The sequence below is a fragment of the Parus major genome, chromosome 3, assembly GCF_001522545.3.
Source record: "Parus major isolate Abel chromosome 3, Parus_major1.1, whole genome shotgun sequence".
Classification (NCBI taxonomy): domain Eukaryota; kingdom Metazoa; phylum Chordata; class Aves; order Passeriformes; family Paridae; genus Parus; species Parus major.
Genome location: NC_031770.1, coordinates 82,638,048 through 82,651,819, shown reverse-complemented (window position 1 = coordinate 82,651,819; position 13,772 = coordinate 82,638,048).

Genomic DNA, 13,772 nt, shown 5'->3' with positions numbered 1-13,772 from the left:
AGCCATTTCTATCATTATGTATAAAATTAGTGTAAAGGTGTTTAGAATCATTTAAGTAGAATTCGTTATATGGTATTATATTCTGTTAGTCCTATGTAGTCATGTTTTATTGCTACAATCATTTCTTCATCTCTGATTCCAAGTTTGGTAGCTGAAAATTGCATATTTCTCATATAAATCACTTCTGTTACTCATGAGGTCTCTTGAATCTGTGTATTTAAATAGTTCAAATAGGGAAAACAGTGATGTTTTGACATTTTAGTTTTTTGAATATGCTTTGGTAATAACCAGTAGCAGAAAGCTTCCTGTGTTAGGCAATAAAACAAAGAATTTTTTTCCATAAGCGGAATGTCATGTATTATCAAACTGAGTTCTCTCTGTTTCTAATAGTTTTCCCATGTGTTTATTTAAAGGGCCTTACTGAATCACAGCTCGAATATTTTGATCCCAATTTAGTTTGGGCCTTTTATTAGATTTGGGTGAGCTGTCAATTTGTATAATTGTTATTTATTACTGTGCTGCTCCAATGGTATGTATGTGGAAGAGAATATTAAATTTTTTAATTGTCTAGATGACATTTACTGGAATATTCATCACAATTTAGTTAATAGAGACTAGAGATCTTACAGTATTTTGTTAATGAAAACATAGAATAAATCTCTCAGAAGCAAAACTTTGACATATATTTTTATTCTTTTTTTATATTCTGAAATTTAACTCTGTAATTTATTATTCAGATGTCTTCTTCATATACCATGAAATAGTTGCATTAAAATCCATATTTAAGTTACATTTTACACAAATACAGTTCAAGACATAAGGTTTAACCTTTGTACTCTTTAGGAAGGGTTTACTTTTTCTCCATGTAAATAGTGTTATATAACAGGCTCAGGACTTATGTCCCAGATTTTGATGTTTTATAATGGAGACATTTTTTTTCAAAATGCTATGTGTGTGTTTTCCAATAAATCCATGGAAACTTTCAACTCAAATCAGAAAAGTTTTAATTTATTTTTATACAATTAAGAGTTCCTCTGTATTAAAGTTTCTAATCATGTTTAATCCTTGTTGATCACTACAGTATTGCTCCAATTCCATAATACATTTGGAAGGATTATCTTCTAGTTTAGAAACAGTGTGGACACAAATTTTGGAGACTGCTCCCTTGACATCTTATATTTACATTTTCCACTTAGTTTTAGCAGAGCCTTGGATAAAAATGGAGAAAACCTTCAGAAAATAGAAAAACTATTACATCTGTGTCAAAGTTTGTAGGGATCCTTGAAAAACTGCTATATCTAAATGATTTTTCAAACTTAGTAAAATTAAATTGGAAATGGGAGAAAAATTAAAAGACAGGAAGTTTGACACATATTTAGACAGAACAACATAGACACTGTAATTCTCTGTCCTACTTAAAGGAATTACATGTCCCAGCTGTATCCTATTTTGTGAATTGTCTTCAAAGGTCACCACTCTTTTTCAGTTTATTTGAAACCTTTTTTACTAGGGTGTCTTTCCACTTTGCTTCAGATACAAGTATTCAGTTTGTCAGGAAAAACTTGAATTAGTATCAGACAGAATATTCATGAGGGCTAATCTCTTTCCCAGCTTCTTTCAGCAAAAAGAGAGTAAAGATGAGACAAAAAGACAGACAGACAGACAGATTATCCTTTGGAGAATGACTCAAAAAAGCATTTAATTTAGATTTGAATTTAAAAATAGCCGTTGTGAATAAGCCTTCTTTGTCCACCCCTACTACTTCTGAGATAACATTGATGAAATTTAAGGTCCCCTGAGATGAACTTTAAAGATTTCCTCCAACTCAAACCATTCAATGGTTCTATTAAAAAATTTAAACACTAAAAGAAGGGAACCAAACACTAGTCCAAAAGAGGCATATTGAACTATGTATTTAAATAAGCATGGATGTAAGTAGGTAATAAACATGTACAATGAATTAATTTCTCATAAAATAAGAATTCAGTTTTAACTATGATTCCCCCTTTAAACATATCAAACCTCATCGTCCTTTGCAGGATTCATCAGCTCTGAAACTTCAATCATATTGATATGCTGTATTAGCCAAAGATATATAAGTTTTCTGTAAACCCCATGGACTCGTGGAGTTAAATCCCTCCCTCATTCTTTACTCAGTTTACAGCAGAGCATCTACTTATTGGTATGTGACATAGACAGTTTCAATAGTGACAATAATTAATCCAATATGTTTCAAAAATAATTTAATTTCCCCATTAACATGAACAACTAAGAAATATTTTTTTCAATTGTTAAGGTTTTACAAAGAGATAGATGTATGAAATTTAACAAATAAATCCACAAAAAGAAAGAACTTTGGATTAACCAACAGTTTGCAGTTCAATAATCACGATGAGATCTTTTATTACAGTATCCTTAGCTCATGAGAGGATTATATGTCTTCATTCTCCTTTCTTTTAATTCCCCACAAACATGAAACAGGGCCAATTTTCCCACTGGCAGACATGTTACTTTGTAAAAGTTCTAATTGGTGATTGTAGGATAAAAATAAGTCTTCCATCAATCACCTTTACTTCTCACTGACTTTCGTCTTCTTTCTTTTCATACAACTCAAACTTGTACTTCATGAAGTCACCTCTCCATACCAGTAATCTGGTTAGTAGAGGCATAACTGGACAGATAATGCTCATTAGATACTAAAGTTGACTGTTCTCCATTCCTTTTGTTAAATTTGGTGGGTATGTATTTGACCCTTCCCAATGCCTTTAGGATGAGTCCTGTTCAAGCTTGCAACGTTGTCCATTGTTGTATTGGGAGAAGCAAGTACCTGTAAGGAAGCATTTTTGCTCAGCAATTGGACTAATGGTACCTCCTGAAATAAGAAAAAATACTATTGGTAGTGGATTTCTGTTAATTGTCTACTTCAGGTTTCCTGTGTTTCCTTCTGATACGCTCAGCACCACTCAGTACCCTGGGTTGGGACATAACGATGCAATGGACATTTATTTTAACCTGATCCTCTTGTTGCAGAGAAAATGCAGCCCACATCTGCCATGGCTCAGATCCTGATGCTCTGGGGTGAGGTTAAAACTTTATTAAAGAGGTTATCACAAAGAGGTGTTTCAAGGAGAGAAGTTAGCTTCAAAGGGCTGTTTGCTGGAAGCCATGACAGGCAGTAATCAGCTAGCAGAAGGGAACATAAAGTTATAAGTAGGAGCTAAGTCCTGCAACAGGGTGATGCTGTCACAGTCAATAGAGCTTTATGGAGCTCTTGCAAAACACAGCAGGCACCAAGCACCAGGGCACAGAAAAAAAGACCAAAAATAAAAGGTGCAGGGCTCAAGAAAACAGTTGGTCAAACCCAGCGTAGACAGATATGTCATCAGGGAATAAAATATTAAAAACAGTCTGTATATTTCCCTCTTTTTAATGAAGAATTCATAATACATTTTTTTAAAGCTATTTTTATGCAATGTTTCACAGAGAGGCTGTTCTCAGGTCAGTCCTATTTCTCTTCCCTGCAGTCATTTGAAAATCATCTGCTACAAATGCTTCACAGCATATGGTATTCCCAAAAATATTGTTTCAGATCCAATAAAGAAAGCCACTTGCTGTTCTTGAAATGCCATTCCAGACAATTAAGCTCCAACTCAGCAGTTCATAAGGTATAAAAGACAGATTATTTGCAAAAAAATCACTAGGAGTTAATATTTATTTCCTTGCCTGTAATTCTTGTGAAAGTGGGACTAGTATTACCCCAGTTTGCAAAAGGACTGCGCTGAGATAATTTTGAGGGCTCTGTATCTTCCCTTACTAGGAATGTCAGTGGATACCAGGACTTTTACTGGGGCTAGTCACTTTAAAGCTTTAATTCCTGTTGTGATAGCTCTGGGATTCTTCAGTAATCAAATACTTTTTTGACTGGAGGGACACTGGGTATCCATTCTAATTTTGTATTTGAATGTGAGATATTTGTATTTTTTCCATGTGCAGCAGATTACACAGATTCCTGCTGGATTTAGAAAAAGGACTATAACATCTGTTTGTGTTGTGAAGTCCAACAACCAAAGTGACTACCAAATGCTGAGCTAAACTCTACAGTTTCCACAAGTCATCCATTTCCAGAAGCATCTTCATCTTTGTGGCATTTATTTTTGCAGGAAAAGGGATCTTCCCACTGACTTTCTTCAGAAATCTGTCTTTGACAATGTTAGAGGCAGTTTGACAGCTTAAACAGATTTTTCCTTGTTTATCTTATGTTTAAGTAAACTTGCATTTAAAACCACAAGGCAATCAAATAATTTCCCTCCAGTGAGTTGTATTCCCTGGGAAGCAGCTATTTTTATGAGTCAGAAATGCAAACTGCTTTGTTTAATCTATGCTATTTTTCAAACAATCTTTCACACTAGAAAATTCTTCCTACTTCACAATCATAGAGGAAGGGAGGTGTGGGATATTCAGAAGCCACCTAGAGCATCAGGATTCCAAGTTTCCATTAATTTTAATGGAAACTGGTACCCTCACCCTTCTATGTTTGAACATTTTCTCTTTACAATATGCACTGCAGACAGATTGTGGGTTATTTTTCTTAAATAACAATAATTTTATTATTCCTCACTTGAATGATGCCACTTAGAAAACAAAGAATACCTTTGTTCACATTGCAAACATCAAATTCTATGGCAAAACAGGTTTATTGGAAATTATTGTGATCATAAGTTTTTGAAAAAATAGGGATGTTTCCTAGACACACATTCCTTGCTTTGAAAGTGTCTTTAGTCTTAGAGAAGAAGACGACAGATGTGTAAAAGCACTCCAGGACAGACACCACTGTCCTCTCATCCACATGTTTCCACATGGCCTATGAGCATTGTACTCTTCACAATGGAAGAGTTTGATTTAGAGCAGGATCCACTGCTGTCCCAGTTCCAAACTTTTCTCTCCTTTCTCTTCTCAGAATTTGGCTTTTTTCAAGGTAAAAAATTCTTCTCTGAGCAAGTTTAACTGATTGAAGTTAACATTATTGCACTAAAAACTTTTGGTTGTGATGAATCAAGTGTTTTAGAGATATAAAAATGTCACAGCCACTCATATCACTTTGATGAAGTTTCTTAGAATTTCCTGCATGGCTCATAAATAAGGGAGGAAGTACATTAGAGGCAGTAAAATTTGCTCAGCCCACACAGAGACACAGAGATGCCCATGATAAACATGCATTGCAATAAGCTTGCTCCTTCCTCTTTTGTAGAGGAGTATCAGTCCTCTGGATGGGAAGTGAAGTGTGGAATGGACCTTGTACCAGCCAAAATGAGCCTTTGCTCATGCCTGGATTTAAGGGCAGCTGCTCTGGTTTCACTCTGTTTTAGGTAAGTGTACCATGTATGTCAGATCTTACAAAGGCTGAACAAAAGTTTGCAAAGCTGCCAATAAAATGAAATGAGCTTTTCTCAGGGTGATGCTGCTGGCCTAACCTACTCAATCCACTGCTCTTCTTCACCTCTTGGTCTGATTTCAATATTGCACCCTGATGGACCAAATTTAGTTTTCCTGTAGCTTTCCCACATTTGAATAAACACTTTGGATGAATATCAGAACTCTGCATTTCATACCATAAATGTCTCTTAGTTCATTACCAGTGATTAGACAACACATAGTTCTGCTGAGTCAGTGTAGAGAGTGGAAATATCTGAACATCTCTTTCAAGATGATATATTCAACATGGGAACATTTTCACCTCATAGATTTAAGAGAGGAAAAAACTCCATCAGCCAGAACCCTGTACAACAGAAGCATTGCACTGCTGGTCATTTGTCTATCAGGCTTCATTCAGTGAAAACTCTTGTCCATGCCCAGGACCCTAGAAATAAAGCTGAATACATTCATTTGATTCAGTGAAATCTTCTGTCAAGCATTCAATTACACCATAGCCATGTTCCTTCTTGCTACCTTACACATGATCCCATACAAGGTCAGGCTGACCCTCACATGCTTTGGACATACAAATCTCTTGCACTCTTTCTAACCTTTTTTACCATGTGTAACTGTCCATTGTGTTAGTTCTCCATTGGCATCTACAGCTTTCATCAAATACCTTTAGGAAGAGACTGCAACAAACCAGAAGATCAATGGCTGGGTGAAACTGCCTGAACACTGTTACCAATTTATTGGCTACAATAGCTCAAGTCTAAAGGGTGTTGAGTTGGGCCCAGATTCCAGGTAAGAATAGAAAGTCAATGAAAAATTTCCCCTTGACTTGAAAGTAAACTTTCAATCAAGCCCATTAATCACAAAATAAAATGTTCCTTTTATATAGGCACAGCAAAGACTTACAGGTTGTTTGACTGGTTTGTTTCTTATGTCTCATATTTCTTATGTTTACTCTTAACAAGGTTTTCTAATACCACAGGCACGAAAGCATTGCTTAAACCATTTCTACTACTGAAAATGTGTCCTTCCATAGAAAGATTACACTGATATGGGGCCACATTGCTTGTTTTGAGATCTATAAGCCGTACAGCCTAAGACTAATGAGTATCTGCAAGAGGCATCAATGTGCAGATATTCCAGTTACTATCCTCATTTTTTCACAGCTATTTCTTTCTAAATATACAAGCCTGAATATTGACTATTCTCATCAAACAATGAGAACCTGACTTGCAAAAAAATGGAGAGGAAAACTTGTTTTCCTGCAGATGCTGATCCACACCTTTAACATGCAATTCAGAAGGGAAATAAACTACCCAGTGTTTGTCTTCTTCTTTTTGCTTGCTCAGATGATGCCTTCCACTTTGTATCAAAACCATTTAAATCCTTCCAATAGACTCTGTCCCTGACCATTTGTTTGTACCAGAATAAGTGTTATGCACTAAGTGAAATTAAGGAGCACCTCAGAAAAAATTCAATGGCTTTGAAATAATGCTTAAAAGAAGGTCAGCTAGCTGCAGAATTAAAAAGAAATAAAAAATAAAAAATAACACTCTGTGAATGAGCCCATGCTCCTGGGTCCTGCAAGATTCACATAGCATCCTTTACATTGATGACATTGTATGTAATGCCTGTTTACCAGCAAACTTATGAGAAGTACAGGAGCAGTAAGGGACCAAGATATGTTTTCAGTAGAAAGTAAAATAGTAAGTTGAAGCTGATTTCTGGCAGGCTGCAAGAGGATGAAGCAGATGGGTTAAAAGTTGTGGACACAGAAATAAACTGATGAGAAAGTACAAATTAAGATCCTTGCAAATAATCTCCTTGATCAAAATGATAACAAACTTGCTTTCAATATGACCTTTCTCTCCTCTCCCTGTACTGAAACGTCATTGTTCTTTCTGTCCCCAGAGCATAATTCTCCTGGAGAAGTCTAAACTCAGCAAATGAGAATGTTCCCTGACTGCCAGGCGTGGGTGAGCGCTTCAGCAGTGCCCTGGATGGATGCATGTCAGGGAGCAACGTGGGCGTAGAGCATCCACCCTGTACATGCCAGAGTCTGCTGGAAGGAAATGGTTCATAGCAAGGGGCCTGTGATGTATTTCGACAAATCAGACAGGTGGGATAAGAAGGAATTGCAGACCACACTGTATTTTGCCCAGAATAAGAGAATAAGATTAAAATTGAAGTAAGAATCCTTATAATGAGATACTATATCGACAAAGGTGAGAAATTATGCTGAGTGGTCAATTGGTGGAGTAATTCCTCGTTTTATTGTTTGTTGATGGCATTTTTAGTCTTCTAGTGAAAACACTGAAAAAAAAGACAGCAGACTGTGAGAAACAAAAATGCAAAGAGGTTGTGGCCTAGGAACAGTCTCTTAATGAGGAGGGACAGATCTGGTTGGTCATTGTCATGACTTCACTGAACTTTATGGAGGTATCACAGCATTACATGAAGAGTTACTCAAACCATTAATTAAATGAGTGAAAAAAAATCTAATATTTATTGGTAATAATCTTATAGAAGAGTGCAAATCCAGTACAATGCTGATTATTGATATAATTAATAAATGGTGAGAATTTTAAAGTTTCTGATTTAACATAATGATGACTACTGTTACCCTCTAAGGAAAGTAAGACTTGTGAGACAAAATATGCTGAATCCAAATGAACATCTTGAGTAGAAAGGTAACCTTGTCTATCTGTAGCATAAGTAGACTGAAAGTGAATGTGAAATTAAAGTGAAGATGTTGCACATCAGAATGACAGAAGACTGAAGCAAAAGTATATGCAGACGTTAAAAATATGCACAGAAAAAAAATTATTTTTCCCCATTCTACATGAACACAATGAGAAAAATATGCAATTTAGTACAGGAGAAATGCATTAAACACCTCATTCCAACTCAGTATGTTTTTGCTTGCTTTTACAGCTTCCCCAAATACTGTTCTTCAGTTTGTCTTCAATCAGATCTAAGCTAGTTTGAATTGGAAATGAAATGTAACAAGATATAGAACTGCTTCTACGAATATTCAGCCTCAGACACAGGCAAATATTGAATTTATTCTCCTAATACAACATTTTGTTTTTAAACTATGAGGTACCATCATCTGTGTCACTTTCTGGAAGTTAAAACCAGGTAGTGCTTCTGGCTAATTTATTTTCATTGTTCAAGACAATTCTCAGAAGACATCTCTTAAGTGTAATCCCTGTCTTCCCTCTCAAAAGCAGACCCTACACCCCTTCCATGTCTTCTGGGACTAAAAAGGAAAACAGTTTCTCTGAGACTAATGCCTTCTTGATTTATTTGAAAGATTTCCATAATCAGGGGAAACTTTATAAATGAAACATACTACATACATCAGCATATTCTAAACCTTTCCTCTCTTACAAATTAGGACATGCTTCATTCAAAATGGCTGTTTTTCACTGAACAGTGAAGTACTTACAGAGGCACTGCAGTTTCTGCTCAACTGGCATCTTCCTCTCAAAGGTCAGCATACAACATAGCTAAGAATGAGACTTTCATTTCTTATCTCAACATTCTGAACGGCATCAAAAAGTTGATGGGCTTCACCTGGAAGTTAAGCCACAGAGAAGCTGTGGGTGTCCTACCCCTGGAAATGTTGAAGGCCAGATTTTTGAGATGGGGCTTTGAGTGACTTGAAGTAAGTAGTGGAAGGTGTTCTGCCATGACAGTGGGGGTGGAACTGGATGATCTTTAAGTTTCTTTCCAACTTAAGCCATTCTATGGTTCTACAATAATTCTATGGCTACAAGGCATACTCCTTTAGCATTTCTGGACTGCCTCATGTATATAGTGTGATGCTTTTTATTTTAGAAATTATTATTAAAAGACATATGAATATTCTTATTGTTCTGGAAATTAACATAATTAGGCGTACCTTAAAATGTCTGTCTTTATAAACAATTAATGTATTTACAAAAAAAAATTACACTTTACATCTGCAATCTCTTAATTTTTGTTTCTGTAGGCCTGAACTTTGCAAGATTTAGCCACATATTTAACATCAGCAATTAGGAGCCAGAATGTACTATATTGCACTTACCTCTATATCATTTTTAAAAAATATCAAAAATATTAAAACACTTTCTGAGGCTTTTGCTGTATGCTACATTTTATTTGGAAATAAAGGTGTTAAACTTTTGCTGGCTCTGAGGGAAGCCACAGATAACAGCTTCAGGTGCCACTGCAGTATCATGCATAGAATTCCTTTTTTTTAACACTTGTGACAATTTTTAGTATGGAAGTTAGGGATTACAGGGGACCTCTTTACCAAATAGATGTAAAAAAAAAAAAAAAATCTCTTAGCTGTGTGTCCCAGCTGACAAGGGCTCCTCTGCACAAACTAGGAAACATTGATCAGCTCAGTCACTAATTCCATTTGATGAGCTGTGCTGAACTGACTACTAGAAATTTTGAAAAGTTGGATGGAGTCTATGGAGAAATGGTTCCTCTTTCCAAGTAAGTTTCCCATATCCACCAATGGCTTGAATCCATTGAAAATCACTCTGAATGCCAAATCATTGACATTATTTCTCTGCCAAAACCTCATAAAGTATTTTTGGCTTGATATAGGGTCGTATACACTAAGGAAGTCTTTGACCTAGAAAATTATTGCCTTGAAGTGAACTAAAAATACAAAAGTTCTTCAACCTGTCCTCATCTTTCTGCAACCTCACCTGATACGTGCTGCAGAAATTCTAAATAAGAGGAGAGGGAAAAATGTTAGGAAACCTGAAACATAAGAGTTATTTCTTCAGCAAAAAATATTATCTTTGAATCTCAGTCTAAGATCCAACTTTCAATAAATATATAGCATACAGAAACATGCATGTGTTAAATAATAATTTGAATTCTTAGCAGAATTCTCATTGGATTCTATTGGTTTTATCCAAACTGTCCAGCTAAACACATTTGCATTTACATAGCAAAGAGTTGCAAGAATTTAAGGAAGCTTGATGTGTCACAAAAAGTTGTAGAAATGCTGCAGTCATCTTTTTATCTGAAAAAATATATAAATTCACTGCCTCAGTGAGTTCTACAGTACCTTCAGCTTCAAACGTGTACAAAAAATTAACAGAAGGCATAAGAGACATAGGATGAGAAAGAGTATGCAGAGCTAACTAGTTCCTGATGTGAACTCTAAGAATGTTTTGGATGTGTATGTGCAGATGTGCTCTAAAATTTAAATAAACCCTTAAAGATAGTCTCAATGTAGAACAGTTTGACATACTGCCATCTGAAGGAATGAATAACAGGAATTTAAAATTTAGTCTCTCATTCACTTGATCAACAGGCAGAAGTCAGAGGATGCTTGGCCAGGCAAGGTACTGAAAAGAATCCAAGTCTAAGCTGGAAGAACACTGCAAGAAATACAGGTGGTCAGAGACATTACATTAACACAGATCCTCCAAATTCACCAGCTCTCTAAACTTAATCCAGTGTTTTGTGACAATATCAATGTTCTCTTTGTCTCAAGGCAATAAAATATTTGAAACATTTCCTTCTGATTTTAACTGGTTTTATTTGTTAATTATGTACATTTATACATGTAAAATTATATTGTTAATTTTTTCCAGTCTTGAATGATGTTATGAAAGTAGTTCCCAACTAAACCATGACAGTCAGTGTTGTTTGTGAAACCTACTATGTATTTTTATTCTTTCCCATTTGTGTTTTATATACTGCTAAAATTTGAAATTGTTATTAAAGAGATAAACATTAAAAGATGACAGGCATATTCCTTGAAAATCCAGAAGAAATCAGTAAATTAATTTTTAGACAGCAAAACTATCTAATAAATTCAATAAATCCAGCATCAAATATGGAGAGTGGTATCTTTTATCATAGTAGGGCCACAAAGAATTTTTGAGCATTTTAAATCCAATTGAACAGCTGCTGTTTTCAAACTTTTATTCTGAATGTAACATGCACTCTGTTTTAATCTAGCACAATATTTCAGAGAGATGCACAAATGTCTTTCCTATTTCTTACTGAGGATACCTTGTCATGTAATTTATTTTTTATATTTTTTTTGGTTGTCATATGGAGATCTGATATTGTTTAAAGCATCACATGAACTAAAGTAATCAAAAAAGACTTTATGGTATCTGCCAGATAGTTATTATTTCATTCCTATCATAACACAGCGTATGCTTACTTTTCTTTCTCCCTATTGATGAAACTGTAGACAAATTAGGAATGAACTGTTGCAATCTATATAACTTTTTGATACAGAGAAAAGCATTCAGACAGATGTTGCACAAGTTCAGGAAAAGAAACAGAGACCTAATTATTGTAAAGTAACAATGTTAGCAAAGGACATCATCATGTAGATGCAAAATCAATTTGGAAAGCCAAAAAATGTTTTAGCACAAAAATACCAAATGTTCCAGTGAGCAGATTGAAGACAGCTTCCTGGGAATTTCCTCCATTTTTCAGGCATATTGCTTTTTGCCCAGTTTCACAGGAATGTAAACTTCGTAAAAAGATAAGATTTCTGCTAACTCTTGTCACCAGGAAACAGAAACAACTTTCCTAGACTTGCATATTTTTGGTCTGTAGCACAGAGTGTAACATTGTGAGCTCTTAGGACCTTTTTGAAACCTGAGATACACGAATGTCATTGACTGGGCGCAAGTGGAATATTAGTTACAGACTTAATTTTTCTCTCACACTTGTATGCAACAATTCTTCTATATTAATGGCAATAGTCCTTTAACCTAGAAGTCATGCCATGTAACAATTTGTCTGTGCCTGGGTTGCCCAGCAGATTTGAGGAACTGATTTAGGAAAGGAAGACATCTATAATTTGATGTGTGAAATATAGTGTGTGAAAATAAGGGAACCTCTTGATACTTGTGCCTTTCTTTAGTTAGGTGGGGTTGACTGCAAGAATGGCAAGTGATTTTATGAGCTGGCTACTCCAGGAACTGGGGAGACCTCATGAATCTGCAGAGTCTCAGGGAATATTCTGAGAACTGTTCATTGGCCCAGAGGGGAAATGAATGAGGAAACTTCATGATGCAAGCCTGTGAGGATCTCCTTTCTCTTGGCCTTGTCTGTACTTTCTCCCCAGGGAAGGGTGTTGATTACATCCCTGATTTAGGGCATAAGAGTTTGGCTCTCCAAGTGACTGAATACAACCTACATTCTTAAAGATGGAACTCTATTGAGAAGATGCCAAGTAGTCAGAAGTGCACATCCAAAAAGTCAGATTCTTTATTTGCCATTTTCTTTCTCTCCCCAAAAAGGTTTCTTTGTAATATGCTCATCTGTGAACTCAAATCTTTCTGCCTCTCAGACTTTGGAAACTTTATACTGTTAGGTCATGTTTTAGTGAAGTGTCACCTAAAAAGGCACATCCAAAATAAATCAAAAATAAGACAAATCTGATTCAAAAGCATGGGAATAACCACACTTTTGCTGTATCAGGGGAGTTCAAGTGTTAAGTATTCCCGCTGATACCATCAGAGATACAGCTTTATTGAGGGTGTGAATGGCCATTGATCATGCCAAACACTGCCTTAAGGCAGCAGGATATCTTTATGATTTATTTAATCAAACATACCTTTAAATGTAGTTGAAAGTAAATATTTCTAAAACGTACTCTATTACTTACCCTTTTTGAAAGGTTCTTAATTTCAGAAAAGGATCTTTTAAGGTCTCTGTAAGTGTTCCAGTGCATTCTGATATAACAACATTTTCATACTTGCAAAGAAAAATTTTAAATCCAAGAAAACACAAATGCTTCACAAAATATGCTGGAAATACATCCCCCTTCTAAACAGACCTTATTTTTGTAATGTTTTCAAGAATAAAATAATAAATAATCTGAATATATATATATATACATACTGAAAATATCTTTGTTGTCACACAAGAAGTGTTTGTCTGACATACCTCCATAAATTTTCTAGTTTTTATTAAACTTTGCAAAGGTAATTGTTATGCCTAGAATAAGAAATAGAATAAGTAAAAACCCTATTTTCCCCTCTGCTGAGCAATCAACTGCTTTTGAGAAGTTTTTCTCATTGGAAAATACTTCTAATGCTGTCCAAGGTCAAAAAGAGACTGCCATTTGCTGGGTGTTTTGTAGGCTGTGTGAAAGGGATCTGCAAGCTCGGTTTAGTTCCCAGTCAACAAATGTCCAACACAGCTGTCATTAATCGGCATTCCTGCTGGCAGCCTCTGCAAGGAGGGCAAAGGCTAATGTACATGGAAGCCGACCTATTTTATGACTTTATTAGTAATTCTTCAGAACAGGCTTCTCAGTGTGAGGAAGTGAACACTGGTTCTTACTGCTGTTGCTAGGGCTGTAG